The sequence below is a fragment of the Paroedura picta genome, chromosome 3, assembly GCF_049243985.1.
Source record: "Paroedura picta isolate Pp20150507F chromosome 3, Ppicta_v3.0, whole genome shotgun sequence".
NCBI lineage: Eukaryota > Metazoa > Chordata > Lepidosauria > Squamata > Gekkonidae > Paroedura > Paroedura picta.
Window position 1 is genome coordinate 129,058,586 of NC_135371.1, and position 14,214 is coordinate 129,072,799.

At 43.6% G+C, this 14,214-nt stretch overlaps 1 protein-coding gene across 1 annotated transcript in view; it reads right to left on the minus strand.

Annotated features, from left to right (window-relative positions):
• Positions 1 to 13,036, minus strand: part of SPHK1 (sphingosine kinase 1) — a 69,088-nt gene extending 56,052 nt beyond the window's left edge. Inside the window, exon 1 of the mRNA XM_077327694.1 lies at positions 12,966 to 13,036. The gene's annotated coding sequence lies outside the window, so the exon portion shown is untranslated. The remainder of the gene's footprint in view (positions 1 to 12,965) is intronic.
• Positions 13,037 to 14,214: the final 1,178 nt, after the last annotated feature.

A 14,214-nucleotide genomic window follows, 5' to 3' on the forward strand; every position in this document is an offset into this window, starting at 1 on the left:
TAGCACAGCAAAAGCAGAGGATACAGCAGGGCAGGAGGGAGGGTATGTGTGTCTGCATGGATGAACAAAGGTTACAGGTAGGTGCAAATGTGTTTGCTGATGACCAAATCTCTCTTAGAAGCACACTGTCAAAGAAGCTATGGCTGTCATAGATGGACATGGATGTTTAGAGGACAGGAAAGCCTAGCCAATACATCATTCTTTAATGGTAGCTACAATCCACCTGGATAATGTTTGCAAAGAATCATTCTTCCTTTTATTAGGTCAGGCATAACACACAAACAATGCCCTATCCCTGCAAAACTGTCATTTGGATCATGGTACTCTCTCTGGTAAGGATGCCATGATTGATGCAGAAAGGGCCTTTGTGAATTGGGAGTTACTAATCTGGGACACCCTAAATGATTCTGCAGTTCTCTTGTGTTTCTTAATGAAAGACCATGTCTCATCCATCCCAAATTCTGCTTGGTTTTGATAAGGAGTACAGTTGACCTCAGCCAAGCATGGTGCCTGAGAACAATTGAGCTTGCCATGGCCAATGCTGCAGAATCCATGGAATATTGGCCAGATTGATTTGATGACCTCTGCATGTAGCACTTTAGCCAGAGGTCGCTTGTCCTCTTCCACCAGAATTATAGTCAAGGTCAATAAAACAGTCAACATCAGACTGGCCTTCCTCCTGTATCATACTCATGCCCAGGTTCAAGTTCTATACCCATGGGTGGAACTTTTTAGAATGGTTTTTGGAATGGTTTTAGCTGTGATTTTAAATTGTATTGATGAGCACATGTTTCTCACTGTCTTGAGTCCACACTGGTGGTGAGGGTGGTCTATAAATTCAAATAAGAAGGCATTCCAGGAAGAGCAAGATTCTCTCCCACAGAAAAAGTTGGTAACCAGCCATTATCGTCTCAGTATGTTTTAACATGTTTTATTGTTTTATTTTATATGTTGTAAACTGCCATGAGCCAGAATTTCTGAGAATGACAGTATATTGAATGAATGAATGAATGAATGAATGAATGAATGAATGAATGAATGAATGAATATTTTAAAGCCCAGTGCAGCAAAATATCTAGTTTTTTAATTTTTCTGCTGGGGTAGAATTATATGATTGACAGCCTCTAATCTGCATTTCTTCCATAACTAATGAAGATGGTGGAGGATGAGTTGTTAGGTAATCAAATGATTCTTTCTTAATTTTATAAAAGTTCCACCCTTCTGAATGTGAGTCACAACAATGCAGGTTTTTGCCACAACTCCTGCATAATATCATCCAGGCATCTAGTACTAGCATTAATGCCAGGGGTATCTGAACAGAGCTGACTTAAAATTTTGTCGTTTGGCTTGTATCCAAAGTAATGACTTCAGTTTCCAAGGATTGTACCATACATATAATTTGTTCTCCATACTTGCAGAGATCCTCCATGGGAAATACTGGGGAAAGGTCTCCTATTCTCTCTCATCCACTTGGATCTGAAGTTGTTTCAGATACATCCAACTTGAGGACTGCCTCTTATCTCATTACTGGGGAACAAGATCTGCAGGAAAATTTTGCAAAGAGTGGATAAGAAGCAGCATGATGAGAATAAGGGGAAATATTGGCATCCCTAATTTGGACAAAATTATCTTTTCCTTTTTCCAAATTGTCCGGAGATATCAAGTATGGATGCAAGGGCCAACACATAGGTAGCTGAGGTTGTGACCACACAACCATTTCACTCTTTTCCAAGTCACAGTCATGAGGAACTTGACTTGTAGGCAGATTTGGTCCCACCTTCCCTTCAGAGATGGATGAGAAGAAGAAGAAGAAGAAGAAGAAGAAGAGTTGGTTCTTATATGCCGCTTTTCCCTACCCGAAGGAGGCTCAGAGCGGCTTACAGTCACCTTCCCATTCCTCTCCCCACAACAGACACCCTGTGGGGTGGGTGAGGCTGAGAGAGCCCTGATATCACTGCCCGGTCAGAACAGTTTTATCAGTGCCGTGGCAAGCCCAAGGTCACCCAGCTGGCTGCATGTGGGGGAGTGCAGAATCGAACCTGGCATGCCAGATTAGAAGTCCGCACTCCTAACCACTACACCAAACTGGCTCCCATTGTTGGGTCCCATTGTTGAGAAGCTGATTTGTACTTCTCTTTTTCTTTGCTCTTCTTTGCTCTTAGTTGTGGCTCAGAGGAAGCCCATTGGATCAGATGAGATTGTGATCCCAACAGGATCACTTGCAAAATGGATCCAGGAGGTCGAGGTAATGACATCAAATCCATAGACATTTTCGCATGCAATTTTTCTGAAGCAATTTTGATAAGGGTTCCAAGGCTTTTTAAGCTGCTCCTCACCCAAGCAGAACAGACACATCACGTTCATCAAACTGGGTAATTTTGAACCTGCAATGGGAGCATTTCTTGAACAAGGCTTTTTGAGCCATCTCGAAGTTTGTCACCAACAATCCCAGCAATCTGGTAATAATTCCTCACCAACACAAAAGTAGTTGGAGGCTCTAAAAGAACAACCTTCTCCTTCAAGGGCAAAAGAAGAACTGAGGGTAGGCATGTTGATGCATGGGAGCCTAGACTGGAACAAGTTCTGGCTCCAGTGCAAGGCACCTCTTGGAGGCTTTTAGCTGTAAAACATCTCCAATGATAGGCTGCTCATGTGAAGTCAATGATGAACTGGATGCTTTGTCAGATGGAAAGTTTTCCCCCTGCCTTTTCCTAACATGACTGAAATTAGTTGTTTGTTCCTAGAATGACATAGCTACTCCCTTTTGGTAAGTGTTTCAGTAGGTGGTGTCCAGTTATACTTTGTGTTGCTTATTTTAGTTCTCTGTTATTTTTACAGCTTGGTGGAAACTGTCTGAAACTACCTGGACATCACAATATCCTCTTACTGCATAATTTTAAAGCCCTGCTATGATCAGGAGAGGAAGGTGTCGTTCGTGGTCTTGCAACTAGTCTTTTTTTCTCCTCCACAAAAAAACAAAACACATACATGTGGACGCAGCTTGAGACTCAAAAGACTTTTGGCAAGGAGGCTGATTGAAAGGTTTCATACCCTCTTCACAAAGTCATGCACCTATAGAGTAAAAGGCTTATTCATTAGAGCAGTGGTCCCCAAACTTTTTATCTCCGGGGACCGGTCAACGCTTGACAATTTTACTGAGGCCTGGGGGGGTACTCTTTTGCCGAGGGACGTCATTGCCACTACCTTAGCCCCTGCTCCACTTGCTTTCCCGCTGGCATCCTGACTTACCGCCACCCACTGGGGGGCACTGCCAGCAGTAGCTGCGCAGTGCCACGCAGAGCATCAAAGGTGAGCCGGCGGCAGAGTGGCAGGGCAGCCCCTGAGGCAGCAGCCAGGGAGGAGGGTGAGGAGGAGCCGCAGCCCAGTACTGATTGATCAATGGACCGGTCCCAGTCTCCGGACCGGGGGTTGGGGACCGCTGCATTAGAGAACCCTCTCCCCAGCCTTGAATTCAAATGTCACCCTTGAGTCCTAACAACAATCTTAGTCTTGCTGTTGCTATGTCACAAATGAGAGCCCTATTTCTGTCAAGGTTAATAGGATCACAGTGAGCCCAATTTCAGTTAGGGACAAACACAAACCAGCCCACTAACTAAAGTTCATGATGAATTTGGGCTAGTTTCTGGTTCATGAAATGAAGCTCATGGCAGGTCAACCAGCATGAACTTCAGTGTACTTTGTGGTAATTCATGAACTGATACATTTCCAAACATCCTGTCTTCAATCAATCTGTTTAGCAAACATCAAAGCAACAGGGGGCAGAACTTGGACAGTATGTAGAGGAGCCTCCAAGAGAGATCCCTTGTGACTTTCCTACCTCTAGCTTGTACAGGATCTATTCTATACACTCCCAAACCTCCTGAATGAGCACCTGTCATTTCCCCAGAAAGCACTTTCCTGGGAGCACCTTCTTTGGATGCAGCAATTCAGACCCCATTTGACATGCCCATACCTGCTGCACCTCTGGCTGAGCCCCCAGAGGACACTCTGGAGGCTGTAATTGACCCAGGTGCACTGTCTGGGCCAAGCACTCTCTCAGCATTGCCTGGAGTCCCTGCAAGCAAGGATTGTGCAGTGGACTAGGGCCAGCCCGATCTTCCAGGCGGTCTCAGCCAGATCCCCACCCAGCCTTATCTCCCAACACTCTTGAGATAAAGAGAAAAAGCCTCATCTAGCTCAGAGGACTTGCCAGAGTGGTAACAATGGTGTGTAAACCTGACAGCTGTCAGAAAATCAGCTTGGCTGTCAGCATGCTGTCAGTCCCAATGGGGAGCAGCTGAAATTCCTTCCTTGGATGAGGACTAGGCCCAGCTGCAAGCTCTCCAATTGAGGGCTACTCCACCCAGCCTTCATATACTTTAGAAGAGGCTTGAGGCAAGCTTTTCTATGGGTGCATGCATGCATTCCCTGCCTGTCTTCCCAGATGCTCCGGTTTGCTATGATGAAGCTCTGCTTGGTTGATTCCTGGCTCCTGACTTTGGCTTTAACTTCTTGACTTCATTCCTGGTTCCTGACTTCAGCTTTGACTCCTGACTGTGTTCCTGGTTGCTGACCAGTTTGGCTTAATTGTGTTCCCAGCTCCTGACCTCAGCTTGTTCCTTGATTCCGTTCCTGGCTCCTGACTCCATTTTGGCTTTTGACTCTGCTCCCTGGCTACCCCACCCTACTTGGTGAATTGTCTGCCTCAGCTTTAGACCCCTTTGAACTGGACTTGGACTGTGAAATTGTCTCTCTGTTTGGTCTCAGCTTTTCTGCTGAGGCTGTAATTCACGGGCCGCACACCATACATCCAATCCTCACCATACTCAGAGGGTAGATAGAGGAGAGTCAGTCAAGATCTTCTTTGAGTTTGGTGCCTCTAGCATGCCCAGGGACTATTTTACCATGTTGCAAATTAAACTGGTTTGCAAACCAGGCATAACACAAATGACAAACTGAACCACATTTTCCCAGTTTGTTCCCATTCCTCATTTCAATATCAGAACAGTCATGGAAGTAATGCCAACATTATACTTTCATATCAGCTAGAAAGGTAAGTCAGTCTCCCTCATGTACCATGTGCATTCGGGACCAGTGGAGTAGGCTTCTGTGCCATTTAACACAGCCTTGATTTGCTGGGGCTTGAACACCCTCAGGGCAGTTGTACTCAGTGCTGGACCAGCAAAATTCTGAGCTAGGTGAGCAGAGAGTTTTTGTGCTTTGAATAGGAACTTGTATTTATTCTCCATCCCTCATGCTATCTTTTTATGATCTAGTTTCTATTCTCATATAGCTACTGTACATCTACAAGGGAAGGGCAATCAAATTAAGGTGTGAATGTACTGCATGTACCTATTGTACAAAGCCAGCACATTTATTGACACTAAGAAATTGTCCACAATACTCTTATTGAAAGAACTGGCTGCACATCTAGTAGTCTAGCCCTAGTGCTGAAAGTATATGCCTTAAGCCAGTGGTCCCCAGTTTTACTGAGGCCCGGTGTGGGGGGGTAGTTTACTCCTCTACTCTCAACCACTGCCCTAGTGCTCTCTGATCGCTATGGTAGAAACTGGTTCCCTTGGAGAAAATGGCTGCTTTGGAAAGGCTCTTTAAAGCCTCCATTTTCTGACCTATTTGGATCCAGGCCTATACAAATGGAATGAATCTAGGATAGGTTATTTAAGACATGGCCATTTCACTATGAATATTTGGCTCTACCCATTCAAACCCAGAAGGCAGCCATTCTTTGTCAGTAGAAGGAGGATCCCTAAATATGTGTCTCAAAATGCAGTTTTGCTGTTTAGACGTAGACTCCAACATTATAATGTTGTTTGATCTCTGGATCATAAATAAAGAATGTATGTATGCTGCAGCAATAAAGTCTCTTAATGTGAAAGACAAAATGTTTTGTGCAGATGCAAAAAAAGCTCTTTGGCTTGAGAGAGGCTAGGGCCTTTGCCCTTTTCCATTAAACAGCTCTGTGTTACTGCCTCTGTACTTTCCCTTTATCTTTATGTCAACAAAGGTGCTCTGAATTTTCTGAATCTTCCCCTTTCCCTCCCCGTTGCAAAATATGCTGTTTCCCATTGATGACTTCCCCAGCATCACCCAGCAAGCTTGCACATCAAAATGGGATTCAAACCTGGCTTTCCCAGAGTAGGAGTGAGAAAAGTTAGCCAATAAAATCTGGTCACCCCCCTAGACTATAAACGGCTTGGGATAGCTCTGGAGTGCCATTTTTTTGCCCTGCTCTCTGAGCTTTGGTTGGATTGTCTGTTGCTGACTTGGAGTGTTGTTGCTGAACTTGCTTCCATCTTTCAGTCAGTTTTCACAGGCAGAAGAGTTGTAAGTCTGCCTCTTTATTCTGTTTCTTATGAAGCTTATTTTTAGAATTCTCTTCCCAAGCTTTTTACAGGATTTTGCTTCAGCTTCAATCCAGCTTGTTTGGAGGCTCATATTCTAGCCCTGATTATTTTCTTTGGTGTTTATAGAATTGTTACCTCAGTATATTCACATTATTTAGACATCCTTTAAGTGCATTTATGAGCTAAGCTTAAAAAAAAAAAACCTCAAATGCCAGCCCTCTATGTTTTAGGCTAGTGATTTGTTTTGATTTTTTTTTCCTACTGTCTAGAGCAGGGGTAGTCAACCTGTGGTCCTCCAGATGTCCATGGACTACAATTCCCATGAATTCCCAAGTGCTGGCAGGGGCTCATGGGAATTGTTGTCCATGGACATCTGGAGGACCACAGGTTGACTACGCCTGCTCTAGAGCACATTTAAACTTTTGTTTCAGTATTTTGAGGTAAAATCCTAAAATGGTCTCTTTCTGGACATTGCTTTGCAATCTTTTTTCCCCCCAGTTTCAAGTTCTTATTTTTTAGTACATTGCACTTCAACTCTGTGGCTTTCCTGTTGACCTGAATAAGCAAAGGCAGAGTGCTTCTTCAGGTTGCTAGTAGTGGGAGCTGGGAACAGTTGCATTCTTTTTCAGCTGAAGTCTAAAAAAGATATTATGCTTAATTTCCCCCTGAAGCTGTGCCAACAAATCTTGAAAGCGATGCGTGATGGCCACCTTGGCATCGTGCACATGAAGGCACTCACCAGCAGGTACATGTGCTGGCCCGGCATCAGCAAGGAGGTCGAGGCCTGGGTCCCCAGTGCTCAACCTGTCAAGAGCGTCGGCCGGAAATACCACATGCTCCTGTCAGACCTAGGAATCAGTTAAGAATCCCTGGTCCAGGCTGCACATTAACTTCACTGGGCCCCTCCATGTTCCTGGTTGTGGTAGACTCTTTCTCGAAGTGGCTAGACATAGTCCCCGCTGCTTTTGTGACTTTGACCGTAGTCTTCCTGGCTCTCCAGCAGCTCTTTGCAACACATGGGTTGCCTAATGCAATTGTCTCAGACAACAGGGCCCAGTTCACCTCATGAGAATTCAAGGACTTCCTGGAGGAGCACATCACTTCTGTGTTGTTCCACCCATCCATCAACGGACAAGCTGAGTGGATGGTCTTCACCACAAAGGACTTGCTAACAATGGCTGTAACAACTGCTTTTCAATCATGGTTCATTGCAAATAATATAGTTAGGCTACAGTTCTGGTCACTTGTCTCCTCTTCCTTTGTAAACCTAGTATGCATACTTGGTTTGACCATTTGATGTTGATCTTTCACTACAGGGTGCTTAATTCTCCATGAATTGTGTACATTGATGTCTACAAATAGATTCTAGGTTTTTAACTCCTCCATGGTGAGCATTTTTTATGCTTTATCTAACCAGAATTTTAACATTTTAACATTTCAAAAATTAAATTATGCGGGAAGTCATATCATTGAAAGAAGAGGGGTATGTTTTGACCTCTAGCCCAATTTTGAAATCACAGGAAGGGGAGGGGTTGGATGTCTTGACCCTTGACCCAAAGTGACATTACAGGAAGTTTCATCAACAGTGACATCATATTTCTTCTCCCTGGGCACTGCCCCCAAGTCTTAACTTACAGCAGCTATATTCTGCTCAGGATGTGAACTGCCCCACCAATTAGGAGAAAATTAGAGGGAACGTTGGTTAGTTCTGCCTATCATTAGGTCTGGCTTTGCTACAATTGAATGCCCTACTTCCTGCCCCACCATATCCAATGGATACCAATAGTAGCTATTGTGACTATCCACGGACTATCTTCCAATCCCTCACACTATAGTGCAATAACAGTTTAGAGCACCTCACTAATAATTAAAATAGGCTTCCTTTCCTCACTTAACTCAGACTACAAATGCCAAGTTGGAGCCTCCCTTTTTTTTTCATTAGTTCATCAAGCTCTGTTTTCAAACTCAGGAAAGGTATTGACTGCATTGTTCTTATTTATTACCAAATTTCACACCAAAGATGTGCTGAAATGTGTAACCACAATTTGTTTTCATGCCATTTTTTCCAGCCATTTCCTCTCCCTGTTTTCCAGCAATACTTAATTAATGTGCATGGCCTAGTTTCCCATGCTAAGATATCTTCCATTCAGTTCCCTGATGTCTTCCTGCTTTAGAGAAGCTCTTTCCTCCATCTCTATATCCTTCCTGTGTCCTACCTACTCATCCTACGCTAAGCAAGTCCCCCCTTCTTCCTCTTCCTGTCCCACAGGAACATCTCTCAGTGTGTGTTTGCAACCTCTGTTGGTTTGTTAAGCCAGGAGCACAATTCCCAGCAATGCTGCTCATGCAATCATATTAAGTAAGCAGAGTATGAAGAGCTGTTCATCACAGGAGTAGCCCCATAAACAGCATTCCTAACCTGGAGATGAAGGCAGGTGTTTTGCAGATCTTTCACCTGTGATATAAACATGACTACATTGGCCAGAATGTAGATTGGGCTTAGTTTTGGCTCTGTTCTGCCCTCTGTCTGGCATTAAACATATTCACAAGTGATGCATTTACTTTGCAATACTAGTATTAAAAAGGTTGCTAGAACTTTTCTTATAAAAATATGAGGTGAAAACACCAATAGGTTAAAATAAGAGATTGCTTTAAAAATGTCAGAGGAATGAAATACAATTTCTTCCAGGTAGCAGTGTTTTAATGAGAATAAGGGGCAATTTATCTAGAGGTGCTATGTAGGCTGCCACCCCTCCACCACAGACTGGCACAGCTGCACCAACTATCCTTGATACTCCTACACAGATCATGGCACCAGAGAGAGAAAGCCAGGTCAAGCCTTGCAAAGTATAATGGGAGAGCAACTAAGATCCACCTCTTGCTCTCAAGCAGGACTTGGAGCTAGGGTTCCCCAACACACATGATTGCAAACAAAAGAGGAGTTTGTCAGCACACCTGGCAGGAATAGAGAGACAAAGGAGCCCCACCCAAAATACCCCTCCACCCAGCCAAGCACATTGTCTTGTAAAGGGAACTGGCCACCCTCTTTCAACATCTAATCCAAGATTTGGTCTTTGTCTTTTCCCATATCACTATCCCTGGGCACAAGCAGTCATCCAGGATTTGCCAGAATTGGGCGATTAGCCCTTCTAGATCGGAAGTATTTCTTCATATCCTCAGCAGGTGGTTTATTTGTCTCAGCCAACCGTTTCTTTGTTGGGACCCGGCCAAAATTGTTACCAGCCATCAAACTCTTTGTTCAACTCAGGGAAGAAGGTAGGATCAGCCCCCTATAACCTCAGGTCACAAGTTTCCTTTAAATATTGGGCTCCCGCAGCCTACAAAGTGCAGTCAGCTTCTAGGCTACAGAAACACTGTATGATGTTTCTCTAGGTCCCTTGACTGTCACCCCGAATTGTTTCCCTGGACCTCCAGAACTCTGCTCCACCCAGAGAATAGGTAAATATCAACTCAATGAACCCTTAGTATAGGCTATTTTTCCATCCCCATAAGCCTTTTCCTTGTGTGCTCATGCCTAAGAACGCATATTTCTATGCTAGAGTGCACATGTGCTGTCTTTGTCTAATTAGTGTTTGTCAATAAAATCCTTCCATGTTTAGATCGTTGTCTGCATTGGTTCTATCTCAGTGACATAATTTACCCAGTAAGCTGTGCAATAAAAGATTGGCCCATGCAGGCAGAAGCACAGGCCAGACACCCGGATGTGTCCCAGACAGTGCTCGCCTTAAGGGGTTTTTCACAAATATTAGAGCCACCAGTGGCTAGGATGTTTATATACCACCCTCCCTTGTGGCTTAGAGTGATTTATACTGAAACTTTCATAATGTAGTACAGTGTAATGTTTTGCTTTGAATACGTAACATTTTTTTAACAGTGAGAACAATGAAGAATAGTAAAATAACACAATGTAATATAGGACATCTTGATATTGCAACTCCAGTTTGATATTCAACAATGAATATTCGATTCAGTTTTGCTGCACTGTAGGTTTTGTTCTTTTGTGGGTACAGTTTGATTATAGCAGAGGCCTTTGGGTGGTAGGTTCATTTGCTTCGACCGAAAGCCTGGTGGAAGAGCTCCATTTTGCAGGCCATGAAGTAATCTGGGAGCTCATTCCACCAGGTGGGAGCTAGGACTGAGAAAGCCCTGGCTCTGGTTGAGGTCAAACAACTTTCCTGGGGCCAGGGATCACCAGCTTGTTGATGTGAATGGAGCATAGTGCTCTCCGGGGGAGCATAAGTAGAGAGGTGGTTTCTCAGGTTCCCATGGCCCAGTATAGCCTTGCAGGTGATTACCAAAACCTTAAGCCTAATCCAGTAGTCAACTGGTAGCCAGGGCCGGATGTGGGCCCTCCATGGTGTTCCCATAAGAAGCCTGGCTGCTACATTCTGCACATTGGCTGCTACATCCTGCTACATTGGAGTTTCTGGATCAGGGATAAGGGCAGGCCCAAGTAGAGTGAATTGCAGAAATCCAGCCTAGAGGTGACTCTCACTTGGAACACTGTGGCTAGGTATTATATATATTCACTAGAATAAATTGCAGAGTACCTTTCCTCACCCCTACAATATGAAGAAAACCTTCTGGCTCACATTATTATTTGCATAATGGTGGGAAAGGGATCCCCAGTGAAATTGTGTAATATCTGAAGGCCACAACAGCAACCCCAATGGCTCCTTCCACATAGGGATGACTCTTTGTGGAGCTAACAGAGGTATTTGCCGCAGCAAGTATCCACCAGCAGTTTTCCTCACACTTTCCTTGAGTCAGCTCACATGCATTTCCCCACTCTGACAAAGAGATATCATCATGTAACAATTTTCTTTTTTAAGCCCAAAAAGGTCTTCCATGGTGGTGGTGGCAGGAGGGGTGATGGCTGAGGCAAGGAAAGCAGTACCAGTTTAGATGAGACATGCAAAAATAAATGATGTTCAAACACACCTGGTTGTAATCTTGAGATCATTGGGAATTATCAGCATAAAGCAGAGGGAAACTTTGACAGTGGATTATTCAAGGATTATATCAGGTGTCCTAGGAAGAACACATGAAGTCAGAGAAAAGGGGCAAGAAGAAAACCAGAAGCTCCTTCTCACCTCTCAGAGAGCTTCCTCACAGTGTTGACCGAATTACAGCTTTTTAAGACGAGTTTCCCCAGCGTACATCTGACTGCGAGTCCAGCTGTGCACCCATCACCCAAGACATGTTGGGCACATGGGATAGTTAGCCAGTGGGTTTCAACAAACTGTCACAGCCTGAGCAACACTGAGCAGTGTTTTGGCCTGTAATTTCTCACTCCGTGCTCTTAATCATTCTGACATTCTCGTCTCTGCCCCTTCTAACTCTGTGACACATTTGCATCAATTAATAACTGTATGGCTGGAAGCAATCCAGCAGTGTCACTTTTCATGTCTCTGCAAAAATTCAAATCCATGCTGGGAAAAGCCACGCCTCTCAAACTATGCAGCTGTAGAAGGTACAGAATCTAATTCAGCAAAAACATTTGCAACCCATTGAAGGTTGCTGCTTCTGCATAACAATTATTATGAAGTATTTAATATTTTGGAAGAGGTTATCATAACAAGTAGAAAGACAAAGGGGAGAATAATGCAAAGATCTCACTCCATCTCTCCAAATCTCTCCTTCCCAGATTCTCTAAACCAGGTGTAGTCAACCTGTGGTCCTCCATATGTCCATGGACTACAATTCCCATGAGCCCCATCCAGCAAATGATGGCAGGGGCTCATGGGAATTGTAGTCCATGGACATATGGAGGAGCACATGTTGACTACCCCTGCTCTAAACTGCCACAGGCTTGACCAGACTAGTCTCCCCTCCCCCTTTCCCCCTTCAATTCACATCCAGCTATTTCCATCCCTCCTGAACCCCACTCAGTCTTCATCAGGTTGGAGTAGGGGTAAATTCTCCTTTTTTATTCCACTTAATTTGTAGAGTCATATGCTTCTGGGGTCCCTGAGGACCCCTGAGGAATCTTGTGTAAAAGGGGATAAGAAACCTGGCAATCCCATCCCATCTTCAAAATCTTGCCCCCACTCCATCTTTGCCCTTGCCCCACTAACTGAATGGCCATCATTCACCAAGTTAAAAGGCAGACACAGCAGACTCTACTCATTACCTGGGATCCTCTGGGGGATCTTTCCTGTCCCATTTGGCACCATGAAACAACATACCCCTATAGATCAGCCTTTCCCAACTTTTGTAAAATTAAGAGACCCTTTAAACATTCTTCAGGCTTCAAGAAACCCCAGAAGTGATGCAATGGCACAAAATATGATTGGGAAGCACCAAGGCCTTCCCCTCCCCACCCCCTCCAGGCTCATCATTGGTCATTTTGCAGGGGGGGGGGGCAGGTTAGCATGTCCATATATGGTCATATCACCCAATAAATGCTTAACACATTTTTTAAGCTATTTAAAAAAAATAACTGTCACCCACTCAGAATACCCTTCCAGAACCATCAAGAAACCCCAGGGTTTCATGAAATCCTGGTTGAGAAAGCCTGATATAGACATAAAAGTGGTAAAAAGTAACATGGAGATATACAAACAAAAGTAGACTTGCCTATAGTTGATGCAAGTGGGTTTTGAGCAGCCACATGTTGTTATGTGTTGGTTGGCTGGGTGGGATTTGAATTCAGTCTCTGGAACATTCTAGAGGAAATTGTCTGTTGTGCACATTCCCCCTCCCCCACCTAATTCTCACACATCTACCTGAGCAAGGAGAGAGTCTAAGAAAAGGACACACAATCCTCTTGGTGAGATTTTGACTGCACAAATATCACTTGAGGGCTTGAGTGAGGACTTTTAACACAGAAATAATCAAAAGTAGTTTGACTTCCACAGATTATGCAGATTTAAGGCCAGAAAATAAACTGAAGCTGAGAGAGTCTGGACACAATAGCTGAGGAACTCTATTAGACCCTAGTTAAGAAAATTTTCTCCCTGTCCTGCCCCAGCTTTGTAATCCTAGTGCTATGATATTGTTTATTCATTAAGGTGACCAGAATTTAACATTGGTAAAGCGGGACACCGTTGACCGGGGGGGGGGTCTTGATTAAAAATTTGGTCTATATGGAGCAACAAAAAGTTTCATAGAATGCATAAAATGCAAAAATAGTATTGTAATATTTTTTTTTTCATTTTAACATAAGTACAATTTGCCAGGTACCCCCAGTTGTCCTTCTGGTCACCTTATTATTGACTGTGATGATGCACATTACATTGTTTATATAATGTAATCTGCCTAGAAAGTGAGCTATGATCAAGTGTGTAAAACAGTAAATACACGAATGAATAAACAGACATGTGTATTGATATGTGGTATGTGCTTTCAAGAAGGGGCCCCTCCTCAGGCTACGTGGTAACATCTACTGTACCCCGCCTGGTGGTGGATGGCTGTGGGAAATGGGGGGGGGGGGCGGTTATGCTGCCAGTCTTGGTTCAGGTTGCTTTTTTATGGGACTAGATGGGGTTTTATATGTTTTGTGGGGATTTTATATTGTAACCTGCCATGAGTCTCTTGAGAGTGGTAGGCTAAAAATCTAAATAACAATAACAACAACAATAATAAATCAAAAGGAAAACTCACAAAATAATGAAATCAACACACTCAAAATCAGTCAAAATGTGGTCTAAAACTATGTAATCTGTCCTATTAAATTAGATTTCATGCCTACAATTTACATAGAATAATGTTCTCACAAAACTTAAAGCTAAGAAATAGAAATTGATGATCAAACCTAAAACTCATAATTATTTGTGTTTTAAAGTATTTGTGTGAAAACACATGCCATGTTGTTGCTTTATTTTCG